Source organism: Sphaeramia orbicularis, chromosome 18, assembly GCF_902148855.1.
Source record: "Sphaeramia orbicularis chromosome 18, fSphaOr1.1, whole genome shotgun sequence".
Taxonomy (NCBI): Eukaryota; Metazoa; Chordata; class Actinopteri; order Kurtiformes; family Apogonidae; genus Sphaeramia; species Sphaeramia orbicularis.
This window is the reverse complement of record NC_043974.1, coordinates 24,736,584-24,757,926: the sequence shown is the minus strand read 5'-3', so window position 1 is coordinate 24,757,926 and position 21,343 is coordinate 24,736,584. Positions and strand designations below refer to the sequence as shown.

The 21,343-nt window shown below is 37.5% G+C and overlaps 1 protein-coding gene across 5 annotated transcripts in view; it reads right to left on the bottom strand.

Moving 5' to 3' along the window:
* slc8a4b (solute carrier family 8 member 4b) overlaps positions 1-9,423 on the bottom strand; it is a 186,742-nt gene extending 177,319 nt beyond the window's left edge. For 2 of the 5 annotated variants that reach the window (XR_003938063.1, XM_030161901.1), the window contains exon 1: positions 9,131-9,423. The gene's annotated coding sequence lies outside the window, so the exon portion shown is untranslated. The remainder of the gene's footprint in view (positions 1-9,130) is intronic. The other 3 variants (XM_030161903.1, XM_030161902.1, XM_030161904.1) reach the window with 3 other exon arrangements.
* Positions 9,424-21,343: the final 11,920 nt, after the last annotated feature.

Sequence of the window (21,343 nt, the reverse complement as noted above, 5' to 3'; positions counted from 1 at the left end):
ACCAGTGACAGTAGAGTTCCATAGGTCAGTCGTTTTGCAAAGCTCTAATATAAACTTGAGTTGTCCACAAATGTCATCTGAAAATGACAAATGAGCCGTACCGCAATACATGCTTGTACAGAACGGTGAGGGGTGTACTATTCGGTACGATGGTATGATGGTATGACATGTACCGTTGCACCCCTAATAAACAGGGGGTTGATAACACCGTCAGACATGGGAATCATCACACTAATAACAGCTTACATACTGTCGCTGTGGTCAGTAGTGGTATAATAACCTGTAGAATCAGGGAAGGGTATTATGAAGATACTGATTGCATATGGGTGTTGTATAATTCTGAAAAGTTTAACATTACAACACACCCCTGCACAGTTTACAAGCTAAAATAGCATCTGTGATGTTTGCGAAAGTCTCACTTTTATCAATTCTTAAATAGCAGAGTGGTGTGGATGCTTTATCTAAATGAAGCAGACATGTTTTAATTACAAAAAAAAATTACCACCAGTTTCCTAATGACATGGAAACAGAGAGTAAAGTATCTTTGTGCATCTGATGCACAATGAGGTAAATGCTTTTTGTGTACTGTCATTTTCAAGGGTACAGGTGTACTCTTACTTCTTCTGTACCTCTTAAGCGTTACTAATATACAGTACACAGTGTTTTATGGGTTACAACCCATCATGGGAATGTAGGTTTTATTGCCAATACACAGAGAGAGAGAGAAAGACACAGAGGAGAGTCAAAGTATATGGAGGACAGACTGAGCATGGAGACAGGAGACATGCAGAAAATTAAAGAGAGGAAGTCATATAAACAGGGTGGAGAGAGGACAAGAAATGACAGGGCACAGAAAGGAGGGAAAGCAGTGAGAGAATCAGGCCCACGGAGAAAATAATCAGGAAATCAGCCTGAGCTTCAGAAACAACTGTTTCATCTGTTCAAGAATGAGGAGTTTCTCCAACAGGGGTTGACAGTCTCAGTTTTGGTTATTGATTCTTAAAAAGAACGCACAAAAGCCTCTGTCTCATTCACATGATGCCAATTCAAGCCGGACTATCCAGCTTTAGAGACAAGCTTTAAAGGTCATTGTATGAGCGATCTGTGCCCAGTTTCACAGTTGATTGGATTGTCTGTGATTGTCCATTTCAGTGTGTGCATCCAGTTCATGAATTCAGTGGAGCAGATTTTTGATTAATCCGGCCTCAGACACAAAGTGAGAATAGAAGGCAGTGCTGTTATTTTCCCTCCATGCTGTCTGGTATTCTATCTCTCAGAAATCATAACCACCTTAGTGACTTTCCTCCACTTAGCACAATCTCATGCTGCCAAACATCAAGCCATCCCTGAAATGTAATTTAAGGCAACAACAACATCGCCAACAACAATAACATCATCTCTGGGACAATCTGCCCTGTGAATCATTGCATACAGATCGCGGGCAGACGGTGAGATGCAGACAGCTACCGACACAGAGAAAGACATATTCAAAGATGAGGTTACTATCTCTCACACATTGTCAGTTCAAGTGTGTGTGTCAAACACTGAGGTTACTCATAAAACAAATGGCTGCCCTACACCTTGGTGCTTTCTATTCTTAGCAGCAGTAGCAAGAGCCTTTCTGCATATCAATGCCCGCTCATCTTTAAACATCATCTGGTGGGATGACAGTGATGAAGGCTCCATCAAGTCCTAAACATCCGTCTGTCACTTTAAGATCGGTCTCTGTTAACATAAGGGGGCGTCTGCACATTTCTGACTTTTGACCATTTTGCGCGATGTCTGCCTTTGTCTTTTTGTGTCAAACATCAGTGGGAACTACTCAGATCCATGGACTCAAGGGCACAGACATGACTAAGTGCAGCAGCAGTTATGTTGGGTTGTGGCGAGTCTTTAAAAATCAATGAGGTGACCCCGTGAAGGGTCCAGACAGATGAGGTCTTCCATGTCAAACTCTGCATATTCATCCTCAGCTGGTCAGCCAACATATTAACCAGCAGTTATCTGATTTCACTCTTCATTCTACTTGCCATGCATTCATTATCTATTGCTTAAGTATGCAATATCATGGAATCTAGATTAATGTTTAAATGACGAACAATATTTGATGTGAATAAGCCACTGGCAGATCGGATGTACTTTTTGATTGAATAAATAATAAAAATAATATTATAAAAAGCTGAAATCATCTGCAAATAAAGAATTTTATTGCTGCTGCCTGACTTGGTGTAGTATATAACTTATAAACGGACATTATTATGCCAGTTAGCCTATTATTTTCCACTACAACTCAGCAAATTTGTACTGAATTCCCCGAAAATTGCCAAAAGAAAATGCAAAACTATGTATATTTCCATTCACTACTGCTATATTAAATGCCGTTACACACGGAAATATTTTTTTAATTGCATATAATTGTATTTTTTCAAACTGTTGTCTATATCATGTGCACTTTTGCACAGAACGCAAATATTACACTACAGAATAATGATAACGACTAATTATTTGTGTGAAATGGGCGTCATGTAAGAACAACATAGTTCATTATTTTAAATGAAACACAGAATTGAAAAAGATAATGAAGTAAAGGGTTCGTATATGGTGAGGTTCTGTTGCTGTTTCTATCTAATATTTTGTTTATGTTTGGGTCCAGCTTTACTTTAATGAATATTGCAGTCTCCTTCCAGTTTTTGGAATTTTGTCTGCATCTACTTACAAAGACAGATGGATGGAAATGCACCTAGTGATTAATGAATAAATATCATTCTGTAATTGGTATCACAAGTCGCAGTCAGTGCAAGTATCATATACATCATGGAGGCTTTCATTAACAAATAAACATTCACATTAATGACAGCCCAACCATACAGAGTGTAAGTTGTTGTTCACCTTTTGTTGTGCCCTCTTTTTACCAATAGAATATACTTCAATAGGTCATTTCTGTTTCATTAAGCCCCATTAACTCAGAAAGGCCATGCTGCTGTATTGGATGCTGTATTGGATTCTGGTTTATTGAGGCTAGTATCAATGCAAGAATTGGTTTCTCTTTCAAACAGTGATGAATTTGCCCATTAATGACTAATTGATGAGACTGAAAGAAATTGATGCACACAGAAGCAGCCTTGTCTACATTTCCAACTGTAGGGATAAGTTAAACATACCATATTTCAACCAAAATACCTCAAGAATGCATAGTGTAATAATAATATTAAAAGTGGATTTTCCCGTCACACTACTGTCTCAGTTTCTCCAGCCCTGTCATACATAAATATAAAAAACTGTTGAGCTTTACAGCCTCCACAGTCCAAGAGGCTGTTATTTTAAGTAGCCTTAACCCTTTGTCGGGCAAGTGACTATTTTTGGTCATTTACAGGGTCTGCAAGGTCCGCCTCTGCTTGAACAGTGAGAAACCATGTGAAAAACATGTATTTTTCTTGTATTTTTTATATTTACTTCTTGTATTTTTTTTTTTTTTTTTTGCCACTTGAGTAAGAAACCAAATCTGGTAACTTCATTGACCTTGATTTTCACATGACAACAAAAAGTTCTGAAAAATTTCACAAAAGTAATAAAGTCTTGTTATGTCCAATAACACACTAAGGTTGAAAGTTTGAATTTCAGAGCATTTCTGACTGTCCTATAAAGGGTTAATGGAAGGGCTTTATAGTGAAAATAACCTCACCCTCGGTTAAATATATTTAAAACAAAAGCTTGCAGTGAGGACTTAAATATGGAGAGCCATGAGCAGAGTGAGCTCAAACAATGAATATCAAATGAGCTCTTTTATAGATAAGTAATATTTAAAGATTCACCGGTCTTTTTTTTCCTCCTGGTCAGTCATGGCAACTACGCAAAGTCATCCATGCACATTCAATGCTTCAGGCTATTAACGACTCAGTTCATCATAGCCTCTTTCCCTCTGATGAACTAAGTGAGCTGCACAAGTGCGATGGCCAAATCACTCTGCCGTGCAAGTGAGATCACCGTTGGTGCATCCGAAACTGCTGCCCAGCTTAGAAATCACACCAATTGGCAGTAAACGTGTCAAATGAATCCCTGAAGTGAAGCTTTGGGAGTGACTGGAAACGGAGTGGAATGAATGATGTGAGGGGCCGCGGCCAACCTGTTTGGCCCTCTGAGGGAAATCAATGTGATATTAGGTCAGTGCCACTCGTCTTTATTGGTTTCTTAAACTCAAAGGGTGTTTCATCCTCAGTGTGTCTGAAACATGTATTGTTCCAATCCTCTGTGTAAGTGATTATTGATTTTTCAATGGAGTATTTAGTTTCCTTTGATACTTCGCTGCTGTGCACTTTTTTCATCTTAAATAGCTCTAGGTTTTATTCACATTTTCTCTTTTTATCCTCTCCACCTCTGGTCAAACTACATTTTTCAGTTTCTGCTTATAATTCCGTTTCAAAAGATGTTACCAAGATATCTGCAGGTTTGAGGAACTCATTTTTCAAGGCATCTTTCACCCTGTTTCCACTACGTGATACCGGCTTGACTTGACTTGACTTGGCCTTTTTCCATTTCCATTCTGTAAAAGAACCTGGAATCTGGTACCTGGAACTATTTTTTTAGTACTTGCTCAGCCGAGGTTCCAAAACAGGTGAAGAGATACTAAAATGTTACACGTATACCCAGAGAGTTGTCTCTACGTCATTGCATCATCAATGCACGACCTGCCAATTTGAAAAAAAAAAAAAACAGATTTGGAAGTTTACAGTAAATATATCGGTAGTCTAATCCATGATGGCAGCCCACAAAACGACACCGTGGTCAGTCATGGAGGTTCAGATATTTCTGAACTTGGTGGCCGATGAAGAGATTCAGCGTGAGCATGACGGGAGAACATGCAACAAGTGAGTTTATCAGCAACTCTCTAAGCAGATGTCACAGAAGTTACAGACAACGTCACTATGACGACCAGGTACTCTAAAGTTGGTAGTATCCTGTAATGGAAACGGTCTCCAGGAATAGTACCTGGTACTAGAGTCGAGTCGAGCCGGTACAACGTACTAGAAACCCAGAAATAGATCAAATTGATTACATTCAAAAAAATAACAAAACAACAGGCCTCATAGTTAATACTTTAAACCTCTTCACTATGTTTCAGTGAGCTAATATTACATTTTCATTTGTCCATGACTAATGTTTCTGCTACTGACGTTCAAGCTGCTAAAGCTCATTCCTGAATCCCTCTATCCATGACTGTTCCATGAGGCTCCACTCATTCCCATCTCTGTTATACTAAAAACACAAATCACAAATATATTGTGTCTGTGGAGTTTTTAAGACATTTTTGTGCCAGATTTAAGGATTAACGTTAAATTCTAAGGAATATTAAGACCTTAGGTTAGGACAATCACATTTTAAAGTTTTGAAGACTTTTTAAGGGTCCACAGAAATCCTCATCCCCACTCACATTTAATTACACTGCCTGTAAATTTGCAGGAAAGTGCAAATTAGCACCACCCTTTGGAGTTCAAACACAGTGCACCCTCTGGCAATCCAGCAAATGTTGAAGTGCCAATATATGATGTGGTATTTGGACAGAGCAGACAATGTGTTTGGCATCTTCCATGAATGTCAAATTCTGCATAAAAAGAAACAGGATTGGCCAGCTGTGGCTGTGTGCCAGCCAGAAACGAGATGAACAGTATGATAAATCACTGTCCTCACATTCTGTTGTTTTAGTGGTTTAATTAATCAACCTGTGGGCATAAGGCCATGCTTTTTAAAGTCTCAAAGGTGTGAGGATTTAAATGCCTCCTAGAATTTCCCCTGATTTCAGCAGCATTCTGAACAGATGAAGGTGATAAAGTGGAAATTTTGACTTAAGACACTTTAAGATTAAACGAAAAAGTAACCACGTTCGGTTAGAGTATTTTAAAAATGCCTGGGGGAAAGTGGCAGACAGCAACAAGTATCTGAAAAATCTGAAAATTATGTCGTCTAAAATCAATGAGGCCATTGCCATCAGGAACTGCTGTAGCCCTGGAGGGTTCACAGTGACTATAAAAATGACTGGTCAGAGTTTTAAAAAAGCATTTATAGCTGAAATGTATTGTGTGTCACCTGAAGGGAGAGTGCACAATTCACAACAATGACAATAAACACTGTGCTGGAAATATAATTAATAAAAACACTTTATCTCCTCAGAGCAGTAGCTTAGAGGATAGCCCCTTGTTGAAGTCACTAGAATCCATTTTTTATTTCCTTTCTTTCCACATTTTCAGTATTGTCAACATCATCTTCCCTGGATACACATTTTACAACACAAGACAGCCTTTTCGGAAGCTAACAACCCCCCATGGACACGGCTAACAGCATGTAACACGCAGTCACACAAACACAAAACACACACCGAGGAGAGAAGAGGATTATGACCACGGGGACTTTCCTGTCCCTTTCAGTCATTGGACAGACACACTATCCTGACAGTAGCGGGATCCCAGCGCTCAGAACCCAATAACAGAGCAAGGAACCCAGAGAGTGGTGCCAACAACACACATAACCAGATTAACATAGACAAGAATAGGGGCAAGATGTGGGCTTGCACCTTCTTCAGTGGGGAGGCGAGGGTGTTGTTTAAGTCATTAATGGATTAGTTGAGGATACAGTCGCGGCGAAGAGAGACACAGATGGAGAGAGGGAAAGTCTTGGGTATTTTTGGCACTGGCACAAATAAACAGAGACTTAGGAAGCATGGCGGCAGCATGCATATGTACACACTCAAAGCACACACATAACTAGAGGCAAACTACACAAATGACAAGGGAACCTGACCAAATAAATGGCAATATTAGCATTTCAAGGATTAGGGTTCCCATATTTTAATGTTTTTTTTTCTTTCAAACACCTGGTTTCTCTGGATGTACAGTCATTTAGGGGAACTGCTCAGCCAGGACGAAAACCTGGACAGACACATGACAGAAATAGTTTGTGAGTAAGCCCAGAACACTGTAGTCTTGTTTTATTGACTGTTATTCTTCTGAATGAATGCACTGTAGGAATAAAATCTTACTTCCAAACACTAGCAAAATTATGTGTTACTTTAACCTGTAAAAACCCAAACATCCACTGCCGAAGAAAAACATCTAACGATCTAAAATGTTTAATACCTGTTGATCCATTAATCTGATCAATACATGTAAATAACTGAGTTAAAATGCAGTTTGTCATCTTTTCATGGTCATCATATATGACCCATTTGGATGTTCAGAGGCTCCGTAGTGAACGTCTCCATTAAAAACCCATGTAGTTGGACAAATGACAGTGGTTGGAGACATTTTTTTTACATTCAGTTATTGCAATTGCTGATGAAAAAGTCAGTTTTTTTTCCAGTTTTCTCTGTTCCTGATAAAATAACCCTCTACTTTAACCTGAGTGTTTATGAACATCTACATGATCAGTGAATTAAATATAGGAAAATACCTGTTTTCACTGGGAGAAAAGCAAAATATGGAGGATAATATTGTAATAAATGGTGACAAATCACTTACAAAAGGTTAAATAGTGAGAAAAACAATCATTCGGGAAGTGCCACAAAAGAAGCACTGGGTCTTTATGGGTTAAAAAGTGACTTCGATCTAAAGGTCCATAAATGATGACATTCTTTTAACTTATCTAAGGTACGTCTCCAATTATTTTTTACTTCACTTGTATAATTTGACTGCCAAGAAACACTGACAAAAGTTTTTGGTTTTTGCTTGAGAGAGTTTTACATTTCATCGTCCGAAATGTATCACCACCCTGCAGACACAGCCCACATTGGCTTTTGGAGTCAATAAATGCCCACTGGGTAGAAGGCATCAAAGCTGCTTAACACAAAGACTTATTGTTGCTGAAGTAAGCTGAAAAATGGTTTAAGATATGCAAATTAATTTATAGCCTACATTTCCATAGACAGCTTGGCTCCCTGAATTATTAAGTGGGCAACATATCTTGGGGTTAATTATTTATCATTGTTGAAAAAGTCATTATTGTCGTCTCCATCAACATGCTGCCATTAGCTATGAATAAAAAAAAAGCAGAACCATCATCATTATGATTATCATCAAGACTCCCACCACAACCATTGTCATCAGCATCAAAACCACCACCATTGTCTTTATCAACTGTGCATAAAAGCATCTACCATCATCAACATCAATTTAAAGGGCACCATTTCTACCTTCATCATCATCATGTTTCTCCATCACTGTCATTGCTGTTACTGTCAATAACTCAGCCACCATTATTATCACTCAAGATTATCATCATCATACAAAAAAAATACCACCAGCATCATCATTTTCATCCCCATCGCCTTCATTAACACCATCAGCGCCATACAGATCATAACTATCCATAAAGAAATGAATAAAGACAGTTGAGGTAGTTGTGATAATAACTGAAACTACTGATGTAATTCACTCCTCCATCACCTTTAATCCCGTCTCCCTGGTGCCATTACCCCTGTGCCTTCACACTGATCACATGCGCCCTGACCCGGTGCGCAGCCTCCCCACACCTAATCCCTATCCTCATTCACCGGCCACCGGCTCACAGCAGGCGCGGTCCACGGTCATGCCCCTGAAGCATGGGGGGAAAATATCACCCACAGCCTTAAAAAAAACACGCACCCGGAGCTCCGAGCGCAACCGGGTGCGGGTCAAACTCCCGGATTACGCACGTACACAGTGGAAGTGGAGACCGCGCAGAGGAGCCGGACAGGGCAGGGCTGTGCCGCGCTGTGTCGCACACACCTGCGACCCACGGTCACGTCCGTCCGGTATCCGACACATCCCTCTGCAGTGTCTACCTCTGCTTTACCAGTTTCTTTTTCCTTCTGTTTTTGGCTACCACTCACCTTCCCCTTAAATCTCACCAGACATGTATTGTTGTGCACCTTATTTACGCACGCACGCACCGATCTGTGCACATGACACCACAGGCTGCAAATGAAAAAAAAAACTGCAAAAGTGATCGCAGGTCACCTCATATAGCAGGACTACACTTCTTAAACACGCCACGCAGCTCACATATGACACTGACAGCAACTATGACCATCACACCAAACGCATGATACATCCATAGGACTGTCCAGAGCAATAACGCACACTTTGGGGGTTTGTTTTCTTACCGTTTCGTTACTGTGGAACAAGCCCAGGTCGGGATCCTTTCATTCATTTACACTCTCATCCCTCTGTCTGTTCACGTTTCTCTCCGTCCCTTTCCTCATTCAGCAGCTGAATAAACGGCTCTTCTCCACTGAAGTGGCGACGGCGGCGACAGAGCAGGCGCACTTCACCCTCTCTCTCTCTCTCCTACTCTCTCTCTCTCTCTCTCTCTCTCTCTCTCTCACACACACACACACCCTACTCTGTCTAGTGCAGAACAAGAGAAATAGAGGGGAGGAAGATAAGAACTGGGGGGAAAAAAAGGATGGAGACTGAGGCAGGATGAGCTGATGTGTGCAGAAGTGGAGGGATAAGGGAGAGAGCTAGACAAGGGCTATTACTGTCAGTGTGTGTGTGTGTGTGTGTGTGTGTGTGTGTGTGTGTGTGTGTGTGTGTGTGTGTGACTCACAGGCTGAATGTGAACCAAAGGAGCATGCACTTCCAACAGCAGCGCTGATAAATACACACCACTGAAGGGGAGAGATTCGAGGTGAAGTGAAGAAGTAAAAGAAGTAAAATAATCCCTTTACACATTTATCGTTACCACACAGTTTGATAGAGTTGGAGTTGGAGCAGCCAGATGGTTGTGTATGTCCAGCGCCAGAGGAAATCCCAGTTCCTTCACAGCTAAGCAGGTCAAAGGTATGATCTGTTAATGTGTACAGTCAAAAGCCTAAGTGTCATTACACACAAACACACACACACATACTATGTAAATGTAGAGTGTATGTACGTTACACTAGTCTTACCAAAAATCAATCCAATCTCATGAAAAATATGTTCATACACAACTAAACTGTAACTTTAAATACACTTTGTTATAAATGTAAAAGCATAAATGTCACCTGCACAGTTTTATATTCTGTTTCAGCATAAGTACACGTACTGAATTTCCCTCAGGATTAATAAAGTATCTATCTATCTATCTATCTATCTATCTATCTATCTATCTATCTATCTATCTATCTATCTATCTATCTATCTATCTATCTATCTATCTATCTATCTATCTATCTATCTATCTATCTATCTATCTATCTATGTTATGCTGAATGTAACTCATCACAGACAACATATACAGTCATTTTCCACTCATGCTATGTCAAAATAAGTGTCAGAACATTGATTTCGACCTAGACTGCCATTCATTTTTCACCAAGGTCTTGTACTGATGATGGAGAGTTGGACCATTTTGCAAAGTCTGCTCCACTACATCCCAGAGGTTCAGGTTTGGACTCTGCAGTGTCCATCCACCTGAACCACTCTTTCACAGTTTGAGCCTAATGAATCCTGGCATTGCCCAGTCTTTATGTCCTCTAGGACATTAACAGTTGTTTAAGAGATAAGAAGTGACATATTAATGCAGTGACCCTAATGGAAGGCTCCCAGCAGTATGTACTTGGTTAAATTCAGATGGAGCCTTTTTAAAATGTATTTATGTCTATTTTGTTAATAAAAACCCTCGACTCAAATTACAACATCAGCAGATTTTCATGACAGCATTGGTAAACTTTTTATTATTGGGGATTAGTAGGTTTAAAGAAAAATGCAAGTGCTTGGTTTAACTCATAAAAAAGTAGAACTATTTTGGTGGAAACTTGCAAGTGAATATGCATGTATGAGTGTGTGTGTGTGTGTGTGTGTGTGTGTGTGTGTGTGTGTGTGCGTGTGTGTGTGTGTGTGTGTGTGTGTGTGTGTGTGTGTGTGTGCGTGTGTGTGTGAATAGATATATAAATCTAAAAGAGTAATGTAAAAGGAAGACAGAGAAAAATATATATTATTAATAATATTTTATGGAGACGGGGTGGGATTAAATAAGTTGCACTTCTTCCCACCCCTTTTCAGGCATGTAAATAAAACTATTGTGCTGTTCTTCTGTGCAAATATTGTCTTGATTGTTGATTTTTATATCATTATTTATGCTTTGCTTGTTCACTTATAATTTAAATTTCATTGCATGTTTGGAATAAATCACTAAAATAAAAAAAAAAAATCAAATTATTCTCAATGCTTAACCTTTCCTAAGTGATTTAATGCCATGCATTGTAATATAATCTTCCGCACTTTGGGTTTTTCCTGTGAAAATCAGGTATTTTCCTATATTTCATTTTCTGATCATGTAGATGTTCATAAAAGCTCAGCGCAAATTGAAAGGCTGTTATGTCAAAACAGAGAAACAGAAGAAAAAATGACTTTTTCAGCCACATTTGAATGTAAAAAAAAAAAGTGTATCCAACTACTGTCATTTGTCAAACTACAGTTGCAGAAAAAAATGATTAGACCATCAAAAGTCATCAAAAACAATGGTTATGCAATCGAGTACTAATTCCTGTGTGTATCATCTGACTAAAACAGATGGAAAACAAAACATGGAATGCCTAAAAGCACTGTTTTTGGCAGTACAATGCCATAGATATTGATGTAAGAACTGAAGTGATTTTGGTTATTATCAAGAAAACATGGAAAATGGATAGCTATCAGCTCTGAAATTAAACTCTTATGAGCTATTTTTGTTGTTATCATTATATTTGTCCAAACAAATGTACCTTTAGTTGTACCAGGCATTAAAATAAACAAGAAATTGAAGAAAACAAGGGTGGTCTAATAATTCTTTCCATGACTGTACGTGGGTTTTACTGGTGAATGAACGTTGCAGAAGATGGTGGTGTTTTCATGTTTACTACAGAGTCTCAGAACGTCCCAGTGGGTCATATCTGATGACCATAATGTTAATGACATTTGATAGAATTAGTGAAAGTCATTAAATATTTTAGATCAGTAGATGCTTTTGGTCTCCAGCCACTGTTTAGGTCTTTGAGAGTTTCAGGTCCAGTGTGTAGTATTTAGTCGCATCTAGTGGTTTACTGTAGTGTTGTCAATTCGCCATATGTACCGAACTTCATGAATGAAATGAAAAACCAGTTTCAGACTGCAACCAAGTGAAGACCTTTCACATCACTCTGCCTTACAGTGGCTGCTTAAATTCTGAAAAATGTGAGTTGCCGCAAGTGTTTGGTTTGTCTATTCTGGAGGTTTTGTTTAAGGAAATAATAACGTAGGTTGGGGGATGTTACCTACCATGAAGCAGAAAAAGGAAGAAGTCTACCACAGAAACATGGCAGTGTAAACCAGCAGATTCTGTTCCCTCTGTAGATATAAACAGCTCTCAGGTTCTCAGGCGATTAAATGAAAGCCTAAATATTGAGTTAGATTTCTGGAGTTTGAGTCCCTTAAATTCCCCAAAAACCTCACACACTTATCATTTAATAATAAGAAAGAACAAAAGTCTTCAAGCACATAATAAATTCATATTTAAGCCAAACCACAATCTTTTCTAAACTCTTACCACAGTGCTTTTCCTGCCTAAGCCTTAACACCTACAGGAATTATGATGCAAACTCCAGTTCTGGATTTTACACATTCACCATCCATCCCACTATGGCCATAACTTCTGCCGATTGAAGCTGAAAGAAACTTTGATAGTTGAATGGGACACACAGAGACAGACTACAGTCACAGCTAAATCCAATATGGTCGACATTAAGTTTGTAACAAAAAAAAAAAACATAACTGAATTTGCAATTTCGTTCCGTATGAATGTAACATCTGTCAGACAGGATTTCAAAAATATGGAAATTGAGTTATTTGTGTATTTGGTAAGGGCTGTTCCGCCTTACCTCAGCAGAGACAAAGAAGGATAGCCTCGGATGAAGCGAGTGGGCGAGAGATGGATGAGGATGAGGAGAACAAAAAAAGTGGACAAGCGGAGACAAAAGGGTAGAGCAGGGAAGGACAGGGAGACCAAGAAGGAGAGAAGGGTGTGTAATTGAGAAAAGGGGGAGAGGGACGGGGAGGTGATAAGGAAGATGGGTGGGATGAATGAGTAAAAAGAGTGGGATAAAGAAGAGGAGCACTGGAGTCTGTATAAATAATGGGAGAGGGGAGTAGAGTAGTTTTACATTATCCATCTTTTCGACACAGTTGATCAGAGTTCTGTCTCAGTGTAAAGCATGGCTTTTACAGGGAAGCTGTTTCACACCCTGAGGGGACATCTTACACTGAAATACACAAACACATAAGGACACACACTAACGTAAAACAACTCCGGACGAAGTCTTACATACACTGAGCCAAACACAACATCGCATACACAACAAAGCATCTCCAAAAGCATTCCAGCTAAATGCATGAGCGCAGAACTGGAACTGGACAAACACAAACAGCACCAAACATGCATGACAGAACAATACACATCAGCACATGGGTTTCAGACAGATGCCAACACAATCACTGCACTCTCACAGATCACTATTGCAGCTGCTGAGGAGACTAATGAGGAGAAATTAAAAGAAAAATCAGAATATTTGGTGAATGGTTTATGCGTGTCAATATTAACCCATAAAGACCCAAACAGCCACTGACAACCAAAACCATCTACTGATCTAAAATGTTTAATAACTTCTGATCCACTAATTCTATAATTAAATGTAAATAATTGGTGTAAAATGCAGTTTGTCATCTTTTCATGGTCATCAGATATGATGTTCAGAGGCTCCGTAGTGAACGTGGAAACACCGCCATCTTCTACAACATTGATTCACCAGTAAAACCCATGGAGTTTGACACTTGGTTTATGTTCAGGTAATGATATATTTTGCTGAAAAAGTCACCTTTTCTTCAACTTTAATCTGAGCTTTTATAAACATTTACATGATCAGTAAATTAAATACAGGAAAACATCAGATTTTCACTGAAAAATGCAAAATACAGAGAATAATGTCATAATAAATTGTGATAAATCACTTAAGAAAAGTTAAATGTAGAGGAAAAACTAGAAAAAGAACTTGTTTGTCAGTATCAACATTTCCTGAAAATTTCATCCACATCCGTCCATAACTTATGGAGTTATCTTGCTAACAGACAAACAAACAGACAGATAAACCCTGGTGAAAACATTACCTCCGCCGGTCCTTGGCGGAGGTAAAAATAGTTTTGGAACTGCCACAAAAGTAGCACTGGGTCTTTATGGGTTAAAGCAAATAACACAGCAGGACACTTTCCTTTAGGTAAAGAGCAAAAAGATGCTCAGTAGAGTGAATCTGTCATCTGATGGCACCAATCTGTCAGACATAATCAACCTGTGATGAGAAATGTATTTGATTTTTTATGAAACATTATTTTACTAATGAATGACTTCTAACTAACTGATGAGTACACATGTCTCCCCTTGGTAATTACCTGAATTTCATTATCTTCAAGATACAACAGCAGGTTAAACAAAAGTTGTGCTTGAATACTGACTTTAAATTTAAGCAGCAATAAAACAACATACCTCAACAAAATACCTAAAAATGACTTTGCCTTTTTTAGATACAGTATTCTACTGATTTGTGTACTTGATTGCAATGTTCACATTCAAAGATATCCAAAATTTATTCACTGTTCTTACATTTGTTTCATTGTTGGTATGTGTTGATGGTGCCAAGTGCATGAAATTTCCTGCTTGTGTTTCTTAACAGAACTGTTCACTCAGTGAATGAGGAAGCGAGAGCTGTGGTCAAGCGAGCAATAGACTGAGAGGGAATAACCAGTGTATTGTTTTGTTTTTTAAATTTATTTTAACCTTTATTTAACCAGGAAAGAAGCTCACTAGATTAAAAATCTATTTCTCAAGAGTGTCGTGGCACTAAAAATGTATATAAAACGCAATAAAAGTCAGTTCTAAAACCATACATAAATCACTAAACTAAGAACATACGTACATATAAAACACCATCAATAATATAAAAAGTACTAAAAGTATAACAACAATGTTCCTTAACCCTGTAAAGCTTGAACCATTGAATAATTGACAGAAAATTCCAGTTCTTTGAAACTGGAACCTTTATTGGTCCTTCTGAACAACTAAAAAAAAAAAAAAGGTTTTTCTAATATCAATTTCCATGTATGAGTTTCAATTTTGGATCATGTTTGATACATCGGGTCTCAATGTTCAAATATTATTATTTTTGAACAAACAAAAACATAATATAACACAAACATGTCTAACAAATTGGTAATTCCTTTTCAAAATTGGCAAAGTTCTGCCTCCTTCCATGTATCTAATTGCATACATCAGGTTTTTCAAGAAAAAAGTATCACACTGATCATGTAGAGGGCTTCAAAACTCATGTATCAAATATGATACATGAGTGAAATGTGAAATAATATGTAATATTAAAAGAGATCATTTTCTTCAGTTTGATCTCCTTCTGTAAGTAGTTCCAGGCAGTGGGAGGAGAACATTTAAAAGCTTTCATTCCCAGTTCTGTTCTGACTTTTGAAACTCATAACGATAACAGATCCTGGGACTGGAAACTGTAGTTATTTAAGTCATTCCAACAGATGTAGACCATGTTTACATTTATGTGTGTAAAAAGATCTGACCATCCAACTCCAGCGTATAAAAGACAATGATGCGTCCGCACTCTGAGGTCTGTAATAAACCTCAGAGCACTGTCAAAAACAGTATCAAGGGCATTTAAACACTAAGATGACATGTTCATATAAATAATGTCCCCGTATTCAAGCACAGACATAAAAGTGGCAGCAACAAGTGATATCATGAAAAAAATCTCAAGAAGGAGACAAATACAATGCTGTTCATTGCAGGTATGTTCAAAAACCTTAACCATATAAACAAAAGAAACTAAAAAAATAAATAAATAAATAAAACCTAAGCAATCTCCTTTGATTTATTGATTGATGTATTTATTTGGAATATGAATGTCAAAAAAGAAGAAAAATAAATAAACTAGAAAAGCACTCAGAGAGCGCAGACCTCCGCCAAGGCAGATCAGTGCCCCCCCCCATTCACCATCAAAATTTAATCATTTGTTCTTTGTGCCAGTATCAACATTTCCTGAAATTTTCATCCAAATCCGTGCATAACTTTTTGAGTTATCTTGCACACGGACAGACAGACAAACAAACCAACGCTGGCAAAACATAACCTCCTTTGCGGAGGTAACAAAACATTTAAACATAAAACATATACTACATATTCGAAAAGGGGTGAGAAGAAGCATAACTTAGAAACTCCCACTCCTTCTCCTTAAATAATTAATAACAATTATAACCTTCCCAGTCTAAACATATCTATACTCTAATGCCTGATACTAGTTGTTAAATAATTTTGTTTCTGGCTTTATATTATTACAAAAAATATAATATAATTTACATAAACACATAATACAACTAGAAAAGCACTCAAAGAACCCAGACCTCCACCAAGGCAGATCAGTGCCCCCCCCACCCCCGATCACCACCAGAATTTAATCATTTGTTCCTTGTCCCAGTATCAACATTTCCTGAAATTTTCGTCCAAATCCATCCATAACTTTTTGAGTTATCTTGCACACAGACAAACAGACAGATAGACAGACAAACCAACGCTGGCAAAAACATAACCTCTTTGGTAATAACACATATACATACACATGCATGTACATATACACATACCACATACTTGTACATCTTTATAACATCCAGTGATACCCAACACCTCCCTCATCCCTGTACCTCGTAAACATTGTGTCTTTGTACCTCCTTTTAAACTGTTTCATGCTTGGACATTGCTTTAACTCTATATTGAATCTGTTTTGGTCTCACCCCGCTGACTGAAACACAAAAACTTTTCCTAGTCGTACATACTAAGTGAATATTAAAGTTATTTTCCCCCCTTATATTATAACCCCCCTCATGAATGCTGAATAATTTCTGTATATTTATTGGTAATAGATTATTTTTTAGCTTTGTAGATTATTTGAGCTCCTTTGCTTATGCTGTGCGTGTCACTGACAGGTTAGTAAGAGGCTGTAAGATCCAATAATATGTGTGTGTGCTTTGCCCATGGTAATATCTGCAATTTAGTAAATAAGAATATAAATATTTTTTTTATATTGTTTGACATGTAAACTTTGTGACACTTATGCTACAAATTTACTGCCTAAAAATGTCCCAAACTACAAGTACAAACAAGAGGAAAATAGAAAATACAAATAGAAGACAGCTTCAGTCAACAGTAACAAGTGTTTATTATTGTAAAGGTCAATACAGAGTTCATTAAATGTGTCATACTTTGCCTTTAAAATGATCTTTAACATTACCTACAGCTTTTTCACTATAATTAAATAACACAGTGAATATATATCTGTGAATAAAACTGTTTCCTCTTAATGAAAGGCCACGAGTAACAAAGCTCAGTCATGCATCGTACGTGTTGAACGCATTTACTGTCAAATGCAATAATGAACATGGTGACTAATCCAGAAGTGATGTCTTTTGATAAGGTTTTAATTGAGCAGCGCATAACAGCAGCAATTACCTTTTCTGTGTATGATTGACAGAAAAGATGAGATAAACCATATCTAACAAATATGGAGTAAATGTGTAACCATGCTAAATAACAAGAGGATACAAGGACAATAGATTAGTTAATCCTTTAATGGGCAAGTGACTATTTTTGGTAATTTCCGCAAACATTAAATATGGGGCCAATCCTGTGCCTCAGTGAGGTCCAGAAACATGTTGGTTTTTATAACAATATACAGTGATTCAAAGAAATGTTACTAAAATTTTGAAGCGAAGTTAAAAAAAAAAAAAAAAAGTGCTTTAAGTTTAAAATTATTAAGGAATATTGAATTGAGATGGCAGATAAGTTTTTGTTGTTGATTTTTTTCTGTTTACAGGGTGAACACTCAATGCTTTACACATTTAATTTAATGTAAGCAGTGTATCAGGTGAAAAGGATAGGCAAAAAAATAAGCTTTTGCTTCTATAGCCTATTCCTTTTTTGGTTTTTATGTTTATTATAATTATTGTACTAAGTGCAGTGATTGATGTACAAACCAAACAAACAAAAAAATGTAAATAGTGAATATGAGTGATTTTTGTTGTTTTATTGCATGTGTTTACTTTTTAGCAAGTGCCGCTTGGATGTTTTAGAGCAAAAGGAGGTAGATGACAATGTCCAATAACATACAAAGGCTGAAATTGTGAATTTCAGAGTATTTCAATGAGTGCCCTACAAAGGGTTAAATAGATTTGTTTGTTTTTGACCGCAACAAGTCTACGATTACACAGGCAGAGAGCTTACCAGCACTAGGACAATTTAAGCATGAAGGTGAAAATTAAGGTGATACAACACTGAATACTTGGGGGAGAGAAAGGTGTGCAAGTACTTGTCTGGTTGTGATGAATAGAATGTTAATCAGGGAAATCAACGCATCATTAATTTAAACTCAACTAAAATAATCGTTGAGAGTGAAAGGGAAATGGGAAATAAGTTTGAGGCAAAAAAAAAAAAAAAAAACCTTTGGATTTCAGAACTGTTCATTCTTCATTCATTGACTCTTCATTCACTCCTACACATTCACCTCCCAGTACATTTTCAGATTACTACGACTCTGCTGGAATTTCTTCCTCTCAGCGCAGCATCAAAAGCATTACAAATTCAGCGCCTATTTAACCCTCCCCCATCGCCTCGTCTTGTGTGTGCCTGCTTCACTACTATATTGCCAAACAAACCACAAAGATATCTACTGAGAAAGGGACAATTCGACTCGTTTCTATGGCAATGAGAGGAAAAAGGGATGCCTTCTGTCTTATATAGCTGACAACAACTATACTACAGTGCATAGGCATCTTCAAAAGGAACAGCGTGAAACATTTCTGCCTGAAGGATAATTGCTGTTTTCCATAAAATATTAAGCTAATTCTTGAATTTGAAACTGGTGAAACTATGACAGTGGGTGAAGTTTTCCTTTATATTGCTGGTGTGCTGCTGCTGCTGCTGCTGTTGCTGCTGCTGCTGCTGCTGCTGCTGTGAGATTAATCCAACCAACAAGTCATTCAGAAATGAGCAAAAACATGCACATACATAGAGTACATGTGTTTTATTTCACTCTCTATTCCAGAACAGGCTGACTTTCTAGAGAGCATTCTTGATTGAAATATTTCCACTACATTATTTCCTTTGTTGCTCCAACAAGGCAAAGCAAGCTCTAATTAGAGAGGCATTGAATGTGAACAACATAATGCTCATTCTGCCCTTTAAGCTCCCTCTGATGCTTACAGCTCATTGTTGCATTTCAACAATGATTAAAAGGCTTTTATCTGATCAAAACCTAACAATAGACTTCATTATGAACTGTACATCCAACGGATATTTACTCTCAGTTATTGCTATTCTTGACCCCAGGTTGATTACTTCTATCAGATTATCCTCCAGTTTCCTTTATGACTATTTCACGACCAGTTTGCTTGTTGAATAATGCATATGTTACTCTACAAATACAATGTTTAATTGAACTTTGGTCAGACTATGGCTTATGTTCTATTAAATGTCTAATGTTCTATCAGTTCTATCAGTGGGACTGTGTGTTTTTGACATACTTATGTTACTTATATATTGTTGTTAGGACTACTATCACTATTATTAGCTCTGCTATTATTTAACTATATATTGTGCATATTATAATATAATAGCATAATACTTTTTATTATTATTTATTATTGCTACTTTCTTGTTTATTTCCCCTTGTACTTTCTAATGTACAATTGCCTATTTTTTTTTTTTTTTATTATACTGTACGCAGTATATCGGTATACCAGGAATTCTGTCCGTCCTTCAGCCTGTCCAAGATTTTTGCCCATCTCATTTCTAGGTCACTATTCCCCCAATTCTTTTCAAATTTCAAACACATGTTCTTTACCACTAGGAGAGGTGCAGTGCACAGTTAATGCCTGAATTAAAATTTTTGGATTTTCTTGCACAGTTTTTGCAAATTTCAACTTAGAAATTTCAGCCAAACTGATTTTTTGGACGCTATCCACCCTTTTTTTTTTTTTTTCCAATTGGATACACATGTTCTTTACTAGGATAGATACAGTGCACAGTTTGATAAATGAATTTTAATTTGGGGATTTTTTAAATACTTTTTTTTTTTTTAATTTCAACTCAACCGATTTCTTGGACAAAAATCACCCAATTCTTTTCAAAGTTTTTAAAAAGATTTAAAGTAAAGACTCAAAATTATTCCCTGGAAAGGCAGGGTGTCAGTGAGCACGCAAAGTGTTGTGTGACCAGGCGGGAGTATTAGTAAGATCTGCAACTGTTTGATTTGTTCACTGCTGTTTTTATACCTATTGTTATTACTATTTTCTTTCTTTTTGTCTGGTGACATTTCTTATATGTATACATTCAATGTTGGGCTGTTACTGAAACCTTAATTTCCTGAGGGCTCTGCACAAGGGATCAATAAAGTTATATCTAATCTAATCTAATCCAATCTAATCTAATCTAACTAGTCAGAAAATGGGTTAATGCCTATAACATGGATGACATACATTGCAAATCAGGACTCATTTACATCTAAACCCTTATTATGCAAATATTATGCAACCTGTGACATCTGTATTGCATCTATTTCAACTGTTGTTTTCTAGCTTTGGGTTTGAGTTGTTGAATGAGCGCGTGCTGCTCTCAGTCATGTGTTCCACAGGCTTGGCAGACAATCAGTTGGCACGCCACAAAAGGCCTTTAAAAACAAGGCTGGTTCTTTGCACTGATTCAGCTCCCAGTGCCGTTCCTCACACCAGTCCCTTTGATATGGTGCAAACTGGTCAACACAGCCTGGTTTAGATGATCCTAACCATCAATGTAACACACTTAGGGTGTTTTTTTTTTCTTGCTATCAGTGATTGAATGTGTGACTATTGATTTTTACTGCTACTGTAGCTTTCACTTCAATGAAGCAAGAAATTGGTTTACATTCTCACTAGGAAATACTCAGATTTCCAAGTTTCTTTATATTCTGGATCACCAGAATAACTTCCTGCTTATTTTATGATGGCTTGTTATCAGTGGCGGCTGCTCGTCTTTCAGACAGGGGAAGCTCATTGTTGGCTTACATCAAAAAAAAAAAAAGTCACGTTATTTAAACATGAATTCGGCCCTCTGTTCCTTTTTAAGAAAATGGTCAGTGACCTTATCGTACCAACTAAACAAGAAAACGTTGAAATTATGTCAAATTGGACCACGGAAGTACAATGAGTGTGTTTTATTTACAGTGCAAGAAATGAACAAGTAATTTCATAGTGGTTTCTCTCTCGATTTCACAGCAGAATGCACGATG